The sequence below is a fragment of the Arachis stenosperma genome, chromosome 3, assembly GCF_014773155.1.
Source record: "Arachis stenosperma cultivar V10309 chromosome 3, arast.V10309.gnm1.PFL2, whole genome shotgun sequence".
Classification (NCBI taxonomy): Eukaryota; Viridiplantae; Streptophyta; class Magnoliopsida; order Fabales; family Fabaceae; genus Arachis; species Arachis stenosperma.
In genome coordinates, this window is record NC_080379.1 from 58243936 (window position 1) to 58259471 (window position 15536).

The window sequence follows — 15536 nt, forward strand, 5'->3', positions numbered from 1 at the left end:
TAGGAGAGTGTGATTAGGATTAAAAGGTAAGATGGGAATATGATAGGTGGGGATCCTGTGGGGTCCACAGATCCTGAGGTGATCCTGTGGGGTCCACAGATCCTGAGGTGTCAAGGAATTCCATCCATGCACCAAATAGGCATGTAAAATGCCTTCGTGCATCATTCTGGCGTTCAAACGCCCATTGGTGCACATTCTGGGCGTTCAATGCCCATGTAAAGCATGTCTCTGGCGTTGAACGCCAGTTCCATGCTTGTTACTGGCGTTCAGCGCCAGTTTTCCTCTCTGGGCACATTCCTGGCGTTCAGCGCCAGAATGTTGCTTGTTTCTCGCGTTCAGCGCCAGAATGGTGCTCTGTTCTGGCGTTGAACGCCAGCCAGATGCATCTTACTGGCGTTGAACGCCAGCCTGTGCGTCCTCCAGGGTGTGAATTTTTTCTTCTGCTGTTTTTGATTCTGTTTTTAATTTTTTTGATTTTTTCGTGACTCCTCATGATCATGTACCTAATAAAACACAAAATAACAATAAAATAGAATAAAATAAAATTAGATAAATAAAATTGGGTTGCCTCCCAACAAGCGCTTCTTTAATGTCAATAGCTTGACAGTGGCTCTCATGGAGCCACAAGGTGCTCAGGTCAATGTTGTATAGTTGTCCACACCAAACTTAGAGTTTGGATATGGGATCTTAACACCAAACTTAGAGTTTGGTTGTGGCCTCACAACACCAAACTTAGAGTTTCACTGTGGGGGCTCTTCTTCTTGACTCTGAACTGAGAGAAGCTCTTCATGCTTACTCTCTTTTGTCACAGAGGAATGGCCATGTGCCTTGAACACAAGGTAGTCCCCATTCAATTGAAGGACTAGTTCACCTCTGTTGACATCTATCACAGCTCCTGCTGTGGCTAGGAAAGGTCTTCCAAGGATGATGCAATCATCCTCTTCCTTCCTAGTGTCTAAGATTATGAAATCAGCAGGGATGTAAAGGCCTTCAACCTTTACTAACACGTCCTCTACTATTCCATAAGCTTGTCTCAATAACTTGTCTGCCAGTTGTAATGAGAACAAGGCAGGTTGTACCTCAATGATCCCCAGCTTCTCCATTACAGAGAGTGGCATTAGATTTATTCCTGACCCCAGGTCACACAGAGCTTTTTCAAAGATCATGGTGCCTATGGTACAAGGTATTAAGAACTTGCCAGGATCTTGTTTCTTTTGAGGTAGAATTTTCTGAATCCAAGTATCCAGTTCATTAATGAGCAAAGGAGGTTCACTTTCCCAGGTCTCATTACCAAACAACTTGGCATTCAGCTTCATGATAGCTCCTAAATATTGAGCAACTTGCTCTCCAGTCACGTCTTCATCCTCTTCTGAGGAAGAATAGTCTTCAGAGCTCATGAATGGCAGAAGGAGATTTAATGGAATCTCTATGGTCTCTATATGAGCCTCAGATTCCTTTGGATCCTTAATAGGAAACTCCTTCTTGCTTGAGAGACGTCCCAGGAGGTCTTTCTCACTAGGATTTTCGTCCTCCTCCTCCCTTGTGCATTCGGCCATATTGACTATGTCAATGGCCTTGCACTCTCCTTTTGGATTCTCTTCTGTATTACTTGGGAGAATACTGGGAGGAATTTCAATGACTTTCTTACTCAGCTGGCCCACTTGTGCCTCCAGATTTCTAATGGAGGATCTTGTTTCACTCATGAAACTGAAAGTGGCCTTTGACAGATCAGAGACTACATTGGCTAAATTAGAGGTGTTTTGTTCAGAATTCTCTGTCTGTTGCTGAAAAGATGATGGATATGGCTTGCTATTGCCCAGCCTGTTGCGTCCACCATTGTTAAAACCTTGTTGAGGTTTTTGTTGATCCTTCCATGAGAAATTTGGATGATTTCTCCATGATGAGTTATAGGTGTTTCCATAAGGTTCACCCATGTAATTAACCTCTGCCATGGTAGGGTTCTCAGGATCATAAGCTTCTTCAGAAGCTGCCTCTCTAGTACTGTTGGATGCATATTGCAATCCATTCAGATTTTGAGAGATCATGTTGACCTGTTGAGTCAACACTTTGTTCTGAGCCAATATGGCATTCAGAGTATCAATTTCAAGAACTCATTTCTTCTGAGGTATCCCATTGTTCACGGAATTCCTCTCAGAAGTGTACATGAACTGGTTATTTGCAACCATGTCAATGAGTTCTTGAGCCTCTTCAGGCGTTTTCTTCAGATGAATAGATCCACCTGCAGAATGGTCCAATGACATTTTCGAAAATTCAGAGAGACCATAATAGAATGTATCTAATATGGTCCATTCTGAGAACATGTCAGATGGACATTTTTTGGTCAGCTGCTTGTATCTTTCCCAAGCTTCATAGAGGGATTCACCATCTTTTTGTTTGAAGGTTTGAACATCCACTCTCAGCTTGCTCAACTTTTGAGGAGGAAAGAATTTATCCAAGAAGGCAGTGACTAGCTTATCCCAGGAGTCCAGGCTATCCTTAGGTTGTGAATCCAACCATATTCTAGCTCTGTCTCTTACAGCAAAAGGAAAAAGCATGAGTCTGTAGACTTCAGGATCTACTCTATTCGTCTTTACAGTCTCACAGATCTGCAAGAACTCAGTTAAAAACTGATAAGGATCTTCAGATGGAAGTCCATAAAACTTGCAGTTTTGTTGCATTAATGCAACTAGCTGAGGTTTCAGCTCAAAGTTATTGGCTCCAATGGCAGGAATGGAGATGCTTCTTCCATCAAACTTGGACGTTGGCTTTGTGAAGTCACCAAGCATTCTCCTTGCATTATTATTATTATTTTCGGCTGTCATCTCCTTCTCTTGTTCGAAAATTTCTGAAAGGTTGTTTCTGTATTGTTGTAATTTAGCTTCTCTTAATTTTCTCTTCAGAGTCCTTTCAGGTTCTGGATCAATTTCAACAAGAGTGCCTTTATCCTTGTTCCTGCTCATATGAAAGAGAAGACAACAAGAAAAGAAGAGGAATCCTCTATGTCACAGTATAGAGATTCCTTTATGTTAGTAGAAAAAGAAAGGGGTAGAAGAATGAAGAAGGAGATTCGGAATTTTGGATGAAGAGAGGTGAAGAGAAGTGTTAGTAATTAAATAATTAAATAGAAGAAGAAAGGAGAAGAGAAATTTCGAAAATAATTTTGAAAAGGGGTTAGTGATTTTCGAAAATTAGAGATAAGTTGTAATTAAAATTAAAACATGAAACAATTAGTTAATTAAAAATAATTTTTGAAAAAGAGAGAGATATTTTCGAAAATAGAAAAGGGAGAATTAGTTAGGTGGTTTTGAAAAAGATAAGAAACAAACAAAAAGTTAGTTAGTTGATTGAAAAAGATTTGAAATCAAAATTGAAAAAGATAAGAAGATATTAAGTTAGATAAGATATTTTGAAATCAAATTTTGAAAAAGATAAATTTTTTTTGAAAAAGATAAAATAAAAGATAAAAAGATTTAATTCAAAAATTATAAAATTATTTACTTCACTAACAAGAAACTACAAGATAAGATTTTAGAATTTAAAGATTGAACCTTTCTTAACAAGAAAGTAACAAACTTCAAATTTTTGAACCAATCACATTAATTATTAGTGAATTTTCGGAAATTAGATGTAAAGATAAGAAAAAGATTTTGAAAATAATTTGAAAGAAAAAATATTTTTTTGAAATTTTCGAAAATTATAAAAAAAAATGAAAAAGATATGATTTTTGAAAAAGATTTTTAAAAAGATAAGATTTTTAAATTTGAAATTTTGACTTGACTTGTAAGAAACAACTAATTTTTAAAATTTTTTGACCAAGTCAACCCAAAATTTCGAAAATTTGGAGAAAATTAAGGAAAAGATATTTTTTGAATTTTTAATGATGAGAGAGAAAAACATAAAAATGACCCAAAACATGAAAATTTTGGATCAAAACACATGATGCATCCAAGAATAATATGAATGTCAAGATGAACACCAAGAACACTTTGAAGATCATGATGAACATCAAGAACATCATTTTGAAAAATTTTTGATGCAAAGAAAACATGCAAGACACCAAACTTAGAAATCTTTAATGCATGGATTCTAACAAACAAAAAATGCATATGAAAAACAACAAACAACACAAAACAAGAAATCATCAAGATCAAACAAGAGGACTTATCAAGAACAACTTGAAGATCATGAAGAACACTATGAATGCATGGGATTTTCGAAAAATGCAAGAAAAGATTTTTAAAGCATGCATTTGACACCAAACCTAAAAATTGACTCAAGACTCAAGCAAGAAACACAAAATATTTTTTATTTTTATGATTTTATGATTTTTTTGTATTTTTATAAAATTTTTTCGAAAATAAAGTTTAGAAAAACGAAAAATAAAAGAAAAATTTTGAAAAAGATTTTTGAAAAGAAAATTACCTAATCTGAGCAACAAGATGAACCGTCAGTTGTCCATACTCGAACAATCCCCGGCAACGGCGCCAAAAACTTGGTGGACGAAATTGTGATCCTTATTCTTTAAGTTGTACTCTTTGTAAAATTATGGAATTTGAAATTGGCACGAGTGGACACAACTCCGTTCAACTAACCAGCAAGTGTACTGGGTCGTCCAAGTAATAAACCTTACGTGAGTAAGGGTCGATCCCACAGAGATTGTTGGTATGAAGCAAGCTATGGTCACCTTGTAAATCTCAGTTAGGCAGATAATAATTGTTTATGGTTTCGAAAATTAATAATAAAAAGAGAAATAATAAAAGGGATAGAATACTTATGCAGATTCATTGGTGAGAATTTCAGACAAGCGAATGGAGATACTATATGCTCAAGGACGCCTGCCATTCTCCTGCTTCAACTCAATCCTTCTTACTCCTTTCCATGGCAAGCTGTGTATAGGGGTTCACCATTCGACGATGGCTACTTTCAATCCTCTCGGGAAAATGGTCCTCTGCGGCTGTCACTCGCATGGCTAATCGTCTGCAGGCATCACCTGGCCGAAGGCTACATCCCATCCTCGCAGTGAAAACTACGCTCACGCGCTCTGTCACAGCACGGCTAATCACTGGTTGGTTCCCGCGCCTACCGGAATAGAATCCCTTGATTCTTTTGCGTTTGTCACTAACGCCCAGCACTTGCAAGTCTGAAGCACGTCACAGTCATTCATTACCGGAATCCTACTCGGAATACCACAGACAAGGTTAGACTTTCCGGATTCACAGGATCCTACTCGGAATACCACAGACAAGGTGAGACTTTCCGGATCCTCATAAATGCCGCCATCTATCTAGCTTATACCACGAAGATTCTGTTGGGGAATCTAAGAGATATACATTCAAGCTCGGTTGCATGTAGAACGGAAGTGGTTGTCAATCACGTGCGTTCATAAGTGAGAATGATAATGAGGGTCATATAATCATCACATTCATCATGTTCTTGGGTGCGAATGAATATCTTGGAATAAGAATAAGATGGAATTGAATAAAAGAAAATAGAATTGCATTAATACTTGAGGTACAGCAGAGCTCCACACCCTTAATCTATGGTGTGCAGAAACTCCACCGTTGAAAATACATAAGTAAAAGGTTCAGGCATGGCCGTATGGCCAGCCCCCATGTGGTCACAAGACCGAATGATCAAAGACATCTAATACAATAGTTAAATGTTCTATTTATAATAAACTAGCTCCTAGGGTTTACATGAGTAAGTAATTGATGCATAAATCCACTTTCGGGGCCCACTTGGTGTATGCTTGGGCTGAGCTTGATCAATCCACGAGCTGAGGCTTCTCTTGGAGTTGAACTCCGAGTTATGACGTGTTTTGGGCGTTCAACTCCGGATCATGACGTTTTTCTGGCGTTTAACTCCAGACAGCAGCATGAACTTGGCGTTCAACGCCAAGTTACGTCGTCAATTTCCGAATAAAGTATGGACTATTATATATTGCTGGAAAGCCCTGGATGTCTACTTTCCAACGCCGTTGAGAGCGCGCCATTTGAAGTTCTGTAGCTCCAGAAAATCCATTTCGAGTGCAGGGAGGTCAGATTCCAACAGCATCAGCAGTCCTTTTGTCAGCCTTTTTCAGAGTTTTGCTCAAATCCCTCAATTTCAGTCAGAATTTACCTGAAATCCCAGAAAAACACACAAACTCATAGTAAAGTCCAGAAATGTGAATTTAACATAAAAACTAATGAAAACATCCCTAAAAGTAGCTTATACTTACTAAAAACTACCTAAAAACAATGCCAAAAAGCGTATAAATTATCCGCTCATCAACTACGCCCACGCCCTTATACTCACTTCTCGATGACTCCGTCCATACTTTCAAGCTCACACTATCAGAGTTCGGACCAACCAGCCCATAAAAGGCATCTTACAGAAAATAGACTTGAAGAATCCTACAGTGGGCAGTCGAGTTATCCGAATTTTACCTTCATTACGAAGCTCGGACAGCCATCAAATCATAGTATCTGGCTGATTTTATTGCCGAGTACACTGACACCCCAGGTACCCCCACAAAATGAATCTCTACGTGGACGGCTCCTCGAACAAAACCGAGAGTGACGCGGATGTAATTATAGAAAGTGATCAAGGAACCCAAATCAAGCTATCATTGAAATTTGAATTCCCCGCCTTAAATAATCAAGCTAAATATGAGGCACTACTGGCCAGTTTGAGGCTGGCTAGGGAGGTGGGAGTTCAGAAGCTCACCATCTTCTGTGACTCACATGTAATCTCCTCACAAATAGAAGGGAGCTATCAAACTAAGGATCCCACCATGAAAAAATACCTAGATAAAACCAAAATTTTGGGAGAAGAATTTTGGGGATACATGGTCCAACATATGCCTTGGGAGCAGAATGACCGAGCTGATGCACTTTCAAAACTAGCCAGCACCAAACTAGGGGGAATAATAGAAGCTTCATCCAAGAAACACTGCAAAGCCCATCAATCTTGGAAGAAGAAAAGGTCCTAACCATATCAGGTCAGGATCAAGGATGGATGGCTCCCAAAATCAACTACCTTAAGTCTGAAACACTACCCGCAGATAAAAAGAAAGCAAAAAGACTAGTATGGGAAGCACAGTACTACACCATACTCAAAAATGTCTTATATATAAGAGGGATATCCACACCCCCTCCTAAAATGCGTCCCAACCTCCGCAACAAGGGAAGTCTTGGAGGAAGTTCACAGCGGCATGTGCGGTAACTATCTTGGAGCACGAGCTCTTTCCAAAAAGGTACTTTGAGTTGGGTTTTTCTGGCCGACATTGTCAAAGGAAGCGACAGAGTTTGTCAAGACATGCCCACCATGTCAGAAGCACGCTAACTTCCATATAGCTCCACCTGAGGAGCTCATCTGCGTTACTTCACCCTGGCCATTTGCAAAATGGGGGCTCGACCTCCTCGGACCCTTCCCCTAGGGGTCAAAACAAGTCAAATTCTTTATTATAGGTATAGACTATTTCACAAAATGGATTGAGGTTGAACCTTTAGCCACTGCTACCGGCCAAAGAAGTCGGAAGTTCCTGTACAAAAACATTGTCACAAGGTTTGGGGTCCCATGCTCCATTACCATAGACAATGGCACTCAGTTCACCGACACGGGCTTTAGAAACCTGGTAGCCGATTTGAAAATCAAGCACAGTTCACCTCTGTCGAGCACCCACAAGCCAATAGACAAGCGGAAGCCGCCAACAAAGTCATACTGGCCGGGTTAAAACAGAGATTACAAGACGCCAAGGGAGCTTGGGCAGACGAGCTCCCGCAGGTCCTCTGGGCATATCGGACAACGCCATACTCCACCACCGGAGAATCACCATTCCGAATCGCTTACAGAATGGAGGCAATGATTCCTGTGGAAATAGAAGAAGGATCCCTTAGAGTGATTCTCTACCACGAAGACACCAACTCCCAAGCTCAAAAGGAAGAGCACGACCTACTTCTAGAAGTCCGAGAAAGAGTTCGGATCAGAGAGAAAGCCTTAAAGCGTCGAATGGCTGAGGTATAATCGGAAGGTAGTCCAGCGAAGCTTTGCCACCAACGATCTCATCATAATCCAAAATGATATCGGAACAGGTTGGTCGGGAGAAGGGAAGCTAGCAGCCAACTGGAAAGGATGATATTGAGTTACAGAAGTACTGGGGAAAGGTTACTGCAAGGTGGCTAATCTCGAAGGGCGGGAGTTACCAAGGTCATGGCATGCCTGTAACCTAATAAGATACTATAGCAAGAAAATAGTAAAGATCTTAGGTCAAGGCGCACTCTTTTTCCTAAAATAGGTTTTTTAATAAAGCGCCAGACCGAGATCTAGAAAACTACCCGACCTAGAAGGGTAAGCACTCGCATGTATACATTTTTATTTATATTTTTATTCTTCATTATTATTTGAATGAAAGTCATCAGTTCCCTAAAACGTTTCCTACCAAGATGTATTAATTTACGTTAAAAAGCAAAATTCATCGCCTGATCATAAAGAGGTCGGCAAGGTGAAGCGATAAAGCTCGGATTAATGCAAGGAGTTATAAAAAGTAACCCATATAAAGCGACCTGACGAGGTCTGACTAGAAATGGAATTACTAAAATTAACTCGAGAAGGCCCGATAGAGAAGTCGGACCGACATAAAAGGATCACTAAAACGGGACAAAAAAAAGACCAGAAGTGCTTCGCTGAAAGGTACAAGTCGTGAAAAAAGACACTGCTTAAAAAGCGAAAGCACAAGTCAAAGTGGCGCTAAAAAGTCTTCCAAACAAACTATAAAGAAAAGGTTTCTCCTCGGAACACTACCTAAAAAGTTGTTGGAATATGACTAAAAAGCCCAAATAACAAAGCAATATATGTCGACGTCAGCCTAGGTCACGACCTCAAAACAAGGCTCAAAAGTTCTCAAAAGGGTACAGCTTTGCTCAAAATAGACGCGACCTCAAAACAAGGCTACAAAAGTCGTCCGAGCAAACTAAAAAGGTTCTACGTAAAGAACACTAAAAAGTTATCGGATAAGTTGCTAAAAAGCGGGGACACCAAGCCACAAGGATAACTTCGCCAAAGCAAAGATTCGTCAAAGGGTAGGAAACCCACGCTACCATTCAAAAAGAGGTCGGATTAGGAAATACCAAACCTCTCATAATCACAAGGATAAAAGAGCAATGAAGGAACAAACCTCCAAAAATCAAATAAAAGGTTTGATTGAGGTATCAGTAAAACACATCCTTCAAATTAAAAACATTAAAGGATGCCGGAGGGACAGCCCAAGAGTTTAAAGAGTTTGTTTTTCAAAATAAAAGTTGCTAAGAAGCAACAAAGGGCCAAGAAAATTATCCACAAAAGCTTATGGAATGCGAAATTGTGATCACTTCTTTTCACAACTCAAATAATCCCTAGTAATGGCCCCAAAGACTTGGTGCTCAATACCATGGCATAAACACAACTTCGCACAACTAACCAGCAAGTGCACTGGGTCATCCAAGTAATAAACCTTACGCGAGTAAGGGTCGATCCCACGGAGATTGTTGGTATGAAGCAAGCTATGGTCACCTTGTAAATCTCAGTCAGGCAGAATCAAATGGTTATGGGTGATATATGAATAAAACATAAAGATAAGGATAGAGATACTTATGTATTTCATTGGTGAGAGCTTCAGATAAGCGTATGAAGATGCTTTGTCCCTTCCGTCTCTCTGCTTTCCTACTGTCTTCATCCAATCCTTCTTACTCCTTTCCATGGCAAGCATTATGCAAAGGTTTCATCGTTGTCAGTGGCTACCTCCCATCCTCTCAGTGGAAATGTTCAACGCACCCTGTCACGGCACGGCTATCCAGCTGTCGGTTCTCGATCATGTCGGAATAGAATCCAGTGATTCTTTTGCGTCTGTCACTAACGCCCCACAATCGCGAGTTTGAAGCACGTCACAGTCATTCAATCATTGAATCCTACTCAGAATACCACAGACAAGGTTTAGACCTTCCGGATTCTCTTGAATGCCGCCATTAGTTCTAGCCTATACCATGATGACTCTGATCTCACGGAATGGCTGGCTCGGTTGTCAGGCGAGCGCTCGGTTGTCAGGCGATCAACCATGCGTCGTGTATCAGGAATCCAAGAGATATTCACCCAATCTAAGGTAGAACGGAGGTGGTTGTCAGTCACACGTTCATAGGTGAGAATGATGATGAGTGTCACGGATCATCACATTCATCAAGTTGAAGAACAAGTGATATCTTGGAATAAGAACAAGCTGAATTGAATAGAAGAACAATAGTAATTGCATTAATACTCGAGATACAGCAGAGCTCCACACCTTAATCTATGGTGTGTAGAAACTCCACCATTGAAAATACATAAGAACAAGGTCTAGGCATGGCCGTGAGGCCAGCCCCCCCAATGATCTAAGAACTAGACGTCCCAAGATGAGAATACAATAGCAAAAGGTCCTATTTATAGGGAACTAGTAGCTTAAGAATTACAAAGATGAGTAAATGACATAAAAATCCACTTCCGGGCCCACATGGTGTGTGCTTGGGCTGAGCATTGAAGCATTTTCGTGTAGAGACTCTTCTTGGAGTTAAACGCCAGCTTTTATGCCAGTCTGGGCGTTTAACTCCCACTTTGGTGCCAGTTCCAGCGTTTAACGCTGGGAATTCTAAAGGTGACTTTGAACGCTGGTTTGGGCCATCAAATCTTGGGCAAAGTATGGACTATTATATATTGCTGGAAAGCCCAGGATGTCTACTTTCCAACGCCGTTGAGAGCGCGCCAATTGGGCTTCTGTAGCTCCAGAAAATCTACTTCGAGTGCAGGGAGGTCAGAATCCAACAGCATCTGCAGTCCTTTTCAGTCTCTGAATCAGATTTTTGCTCAGGTCCCTCAATTTCAGCCAGAAAATACCTGAAATCACAGAAAAATACACAAACTCATAGTAAAGTCCAGAAAAGTGTATTTTAACTAAAAACTAATAAAAATATACTAAAAACTCAACTAAATATACTAAAAACATACTAAAAACAATGCCAAAAAGCGTACAAATTATCCGCTCATCACAACACAAAACTTAAATTGTTGCTTGTCCCCAAGCAACTGAAAATCAAATAAGATAAAGAGAAGAGAATATGCAATGAATTCCAAAAACATCTATGAAGATCAATATTAATTAGATGAGCGGGGCTTTTAGCTTTTTGCCTCTGAATAGTTTTGGCATCTCACTTTATCCTTTGAAATTTAGAATGATTGGCTTCTTTAGGAACTCAGAATCCAGATAGTGTTATTGATTCTCCTAGTTAAGTATGATGATTCTTGAACACAGCTACTTTATGAGTCTTGGCCGTGGCCCAAAGCACTTTGTCTTCCAGTATTACCACCGGATACATACATGCCACAGACACATGATTGGGTGAACCTTTTCAGATTGTGACTCAGCTTTGCTAGAGTCCCCAATTAGAGGTGTCCAGGGTTCTTAAGCACACTCTTTTGTCTTGGATCACAACTTTATTTCTACCCTTGCCTTTTGGTTTAAAGGGCTATTGGCTTTTTCTGCTTACTTTTTCTTTTTCTCTTCTATATTTTTTTTCGTTTTTCTCCTTTTTTTTCGCTTGCTTCCTTTTTTTGTATTCACTGCTTTTTCTTGCTTCAAGAATCATTTTTGTGATTTTTCAGATCCTCAGTAACATGTCTCCTTTTTCATCATTCTTTCAAGAGCCAACAACTTTAACATTCATGAACCACAAATTCAAAAGACATATGCACTGTTTAAGCATACATTCAGAAAACAAAAGCATTGCCACCACATCAAAATAATTAATCTGTTATAAAATCTGAAATTCATGCAATTCTTCTCTTTTTCAATTAAGAACATTTTTCTTCAGAAAGGTGATGGATTCATAGGACATTCATAACTTTAAGGCATAGACACTAAGATACTAATGATCATAAGACACAAACATGGATAAACATAAAGCATAATTTTTGAAAAACAGGAAAGTGAAGGACAAGGAGATTAAAGAACGGGTCCACCTTAGTGATGGCGGCTTGTTCTTCCTCTTGAAGGTCTTATGGAGTGCTTGAGCTCCTCAATGTCTCTTCCTTGCCTTTGTTGCTCCTCTCTCATGATTCTTTGATCTTCTCTAATTTCATGGAGGAGAATGGAGTGTTCTTGGTGCTCCACCCTTAGTTGTCCCATGTTGGAACTCAATTCTCCTAGGGAGGTGTTAATTTGCTCCCAATAGTTTTGTGGAGGAAAGTGCATCCCTTGAGGCATCTCAGGGACTTCATGAGGAGGAATTTCCTCATGGTTGCTCCATCCTTTCCTTAGTGATGGGCTTGAGGTCATGCCTTCTCAGTTGAACCGGCTTCCTTCTTGAGTTTCTCTTCCATTGAGCGCCCTCTTCACAAATGACTGTGAGGACTTGGTCCAACCTTTAATCAAAGTTGACCCTTTTTGAGTTTGAAAGGGATCTCGGGGATCACCTTCTTCAAGGCCACAACTTCATAGAAGTGGTCTTCATGCATCCTTGAGATGAATCTCTCCATCTCCCATGACTCGGAGGAGGAGGCTTTTGCCTTCCCTTTCCTCTTTCTAGAGGTTTCTCCGGCCTTGGATGCCATAAATGGTTATGGAAAAACAAAAAGCAATGCTTTTACCACACCAAACTTAAAAGGTTTGTTCGTCCTCGAGCAAAAGAAGAAAGACGAGAGTAGAAGAAGAAGAAATGGAGGAGAGGGAGAGGGCTTTGTGGTTCGGCCAAAAGGGGAAGAAGTAGTGTTTAGGGTGTGTGAAAATGAGGGAGTGAAGATGGGTTTATATAAGGGTGAAGAGAGGGGTAGGGTTCGGCCATTATGGGTGGGTTTGGGTGGGAAAGTGGTTTGAATTTTGAATGGTGAGGTAGGTGGGGTTTTATGAAGGATGGATGTGAGTGGTGAAGAGAATAGTGGGATTTGATAGGTGAGGGGTTTTTGGGGAAGAGTGGTAGAGGTGATTGGTGAATGGGTGAAGAAGAGAGAGGGTGGTGGGTAGGTGGGGATCCTGTGGGGTCCACAGATCCTGAGGTGTCAAGGAAAAGACATCCCTGCACCAAGTGGCGTGCAAAAATGCATTATGTGCCAATTTTGGCGTTAAACACCGGGCTGGTGCCCATTTCTGGCGTTTAACGCCAGCTTCTTGCCCTTTTCTGGCGTTTAACGCCAGTCTGGTGCCCCTTTCTGGTGTTAAACGCCCAGAATGGTGCCAGACTGGGCGTTAAACGCCCAACTGCTACCCTTACTGGCGTTTAAACGCCAGCAAGATCTTCCTCCAGGGTGTGCTGTTTTTCTTCCTATTTTTATTCTGTTTTTGCTTTTTCAATTTGTTTTGTGACTTCTCATGATCATCAACCTACAGAAAACATAAAATAACAAAGAAAAATAGATAAAATATAACATTGGGTTACCTCCCAACAAGCGCTTCTTTAATGTCAGTAGCTTGACAGAGGGCTCTCATGGAGCCTCACAGATACTCAGAGCAATGTTGGAACCTCCCAACACCAAACTTAGAGTTTGAATGTGGGGGTTCAACACCAAACTTAGAGTTTGGTTGTGGCCTCCCAACACCAAACTTAGAGTTTGACTGTGGGGGCTCTGTTTGACTCTGTTTTGAGAGAAGCTCTTCATGCTTCCTCTCCATGATGACAGAGGGATATCCTTGAGCCTTAAACACAAAGGATTCTTCATTCACTTAAATGATCAATTCTCCTCTGTCCACATCAATCACAGCCCTTGCTGTGGCTAGGAAGGGTCTGCCAAGGATGATGGATTCATCCTTGCACTTCCCAGTCTCTAGGACTATGAAATCAGTAGGGATGTAATGGTCTTCAACTTTTACCAGAACATTCTCTACAAGTCCATAGGCTTGTTTCTTTGAATTGTCTGCCATCTCTAGTGAGATTCTTGCAGCTTGTACCTCAAAGATCCCTAACTTCTCCATTACAGAGAGAGGCATGAGGCTTACACTTGACCCTAAGTCACACAGAGCCTTCTTGAAGGTCATGGTGCCTATGGTACAAGGTAATGAAAACTTCCCAGGATCTTGTCTTTTTGAGGTAATTTCTGCCTAGACAAGTCATCCAGTTCCTTGGTGAGCAAAGGGGGTTCATCCTCCCAAGTCTCATTACCAAATAACTTGTCATTTAGCTTCATGATTGCTCCAAGGTATTTAGCAACTTGCTCTTCAGTGACATACTCATCCTCTTCAGAGGAAGAATACTCATCAGAGCTCATGAATGGCAGAAGTAAGTCCAATGGAATCTCTATGGTCTCAATGTGAGCCTCAGATTCCCATGGTTCCTTATTAGGGACATTGGAGGCCAGTGGACTCCCATTGAGGTCTTCCTCAGTGGCGTTCACTGCCTCTCCTTCCTCTCCAAATTCGGCCATGTTGATGGCCTTGCACTCTCCTTTTGGATTTTCTTCTGTATTGCTTGGAAGAGTACTAGGAGGGAGTTCAGTAATTTTCTTGCTCAGCTGTCCCACTTGTGCCTCCAAGTTTCTAATGGAGGACCTTGTTTCAGTCATGAAACTTTGAGTGGTTTTGATTAGATCAGAGACCATGGTTGCTAAGTCAGAGTGGTTCTGCTTAGAACTCTTTGTCTGTTGCTGAGAAGATAATGGAAAAGGCTTGCCATTGCTAAATCTGTTTCTTCCACCATTATTGTTGTTGAAACCTTGTTGAGGTTTCTGTTGATCCTTCCATGAGAAATTTGGGTGATTTCTCCATGAAGAATTATAGGTGTTTCTATAGGGTTCTCCCATGTAATTCACCTCTTCCATTGAAGGGTTCTCAGGATCATAAGCTTCTTCTTTAGATGAAGCGTCCTTAGTACTGCCTGGTGCAGCTTGCATTCCAGACAGACTTTGAGAAATCAAATTGACTTGCTGAGTTAATATCTTATTCTGAGCCAGTATGGCATTCATAGTATCAATCTCAAGAACTCCTTTTTTCTGACTTGTCCCATTGTTCACAGGATTCCTGTCAGAAGTATACATGAATTGGTTATTTGCAACCATTTTAATGAGTTTTTGAGCTTCTGTAGGCGTCTTCTTCAGATGAAGAGATCCTCCAGCAGAGCTATCCAGAGACATCTTGGATAGTTCAGAGAGACCATCATAGAAAATACCTATGATGCTCCATTCAGAAAGCATGTCAGAAGGACATTTTTTGATCAATTGTTTGTATCTTTCCCAAGCTTCATAGAGGGATTCTCCTTCCTTCTGTCTGAAGGTTTGGACTTCCACTCTAAGCTTACTCAATTTTTGAGGTGGAAAGAACTTTGCCAAGAAGGCATTGACTAGCTTCTCCCAAGAGTTCAGGCTTTCTTTAGGTTGTGAGTCCAACCATGTCCTAGCTCTGTCTCTTACAGCAAAGGGGAATAGCATAAGTCTGTAGACCTCAGGGTCAACCCCATTAGTCTTGACAGTGTCACAGATTTGCAAGAATTTAGCTAAGAACTGATGAGGATCTTCCAATGGAAGTCCATGGAACTTGCAATTCTGTTGCATTAGAGAAACTAATTGAG

At 40.7% G+C, this 15536-nt stretch overlaps 2 non-coding genes across 2 annotated transcripts; both read left to right on the top strand.

Moving 5' to 3' along the window:
• The first annotated feature begins 2319 nt into the window (after positions 1 to 2319).
• Positions 2320 to 2423, top strand: LOC130971908 (small nucleolar RNA R71). The gene has a single exon (XR_009083109.1). It is a non-coding gene; the product is annotated as a small nucleolar RNA R71 (small nucleolar RNA).
• A 12733-nt stretch (positions 2424 to 15156) lies between these two features.
• LOC130970926 (small nucleolar RNA R71) lies at positions 15157 to 15264 on the top strand. The gene has a single exon (XR_009082171.1). It is a non-coding gene; the product is annotated as a small nucleolar RNA R71 (small nucleolar RNA).
• Positions 15265 to 15536: the final 272 nt, after the last annotated feature.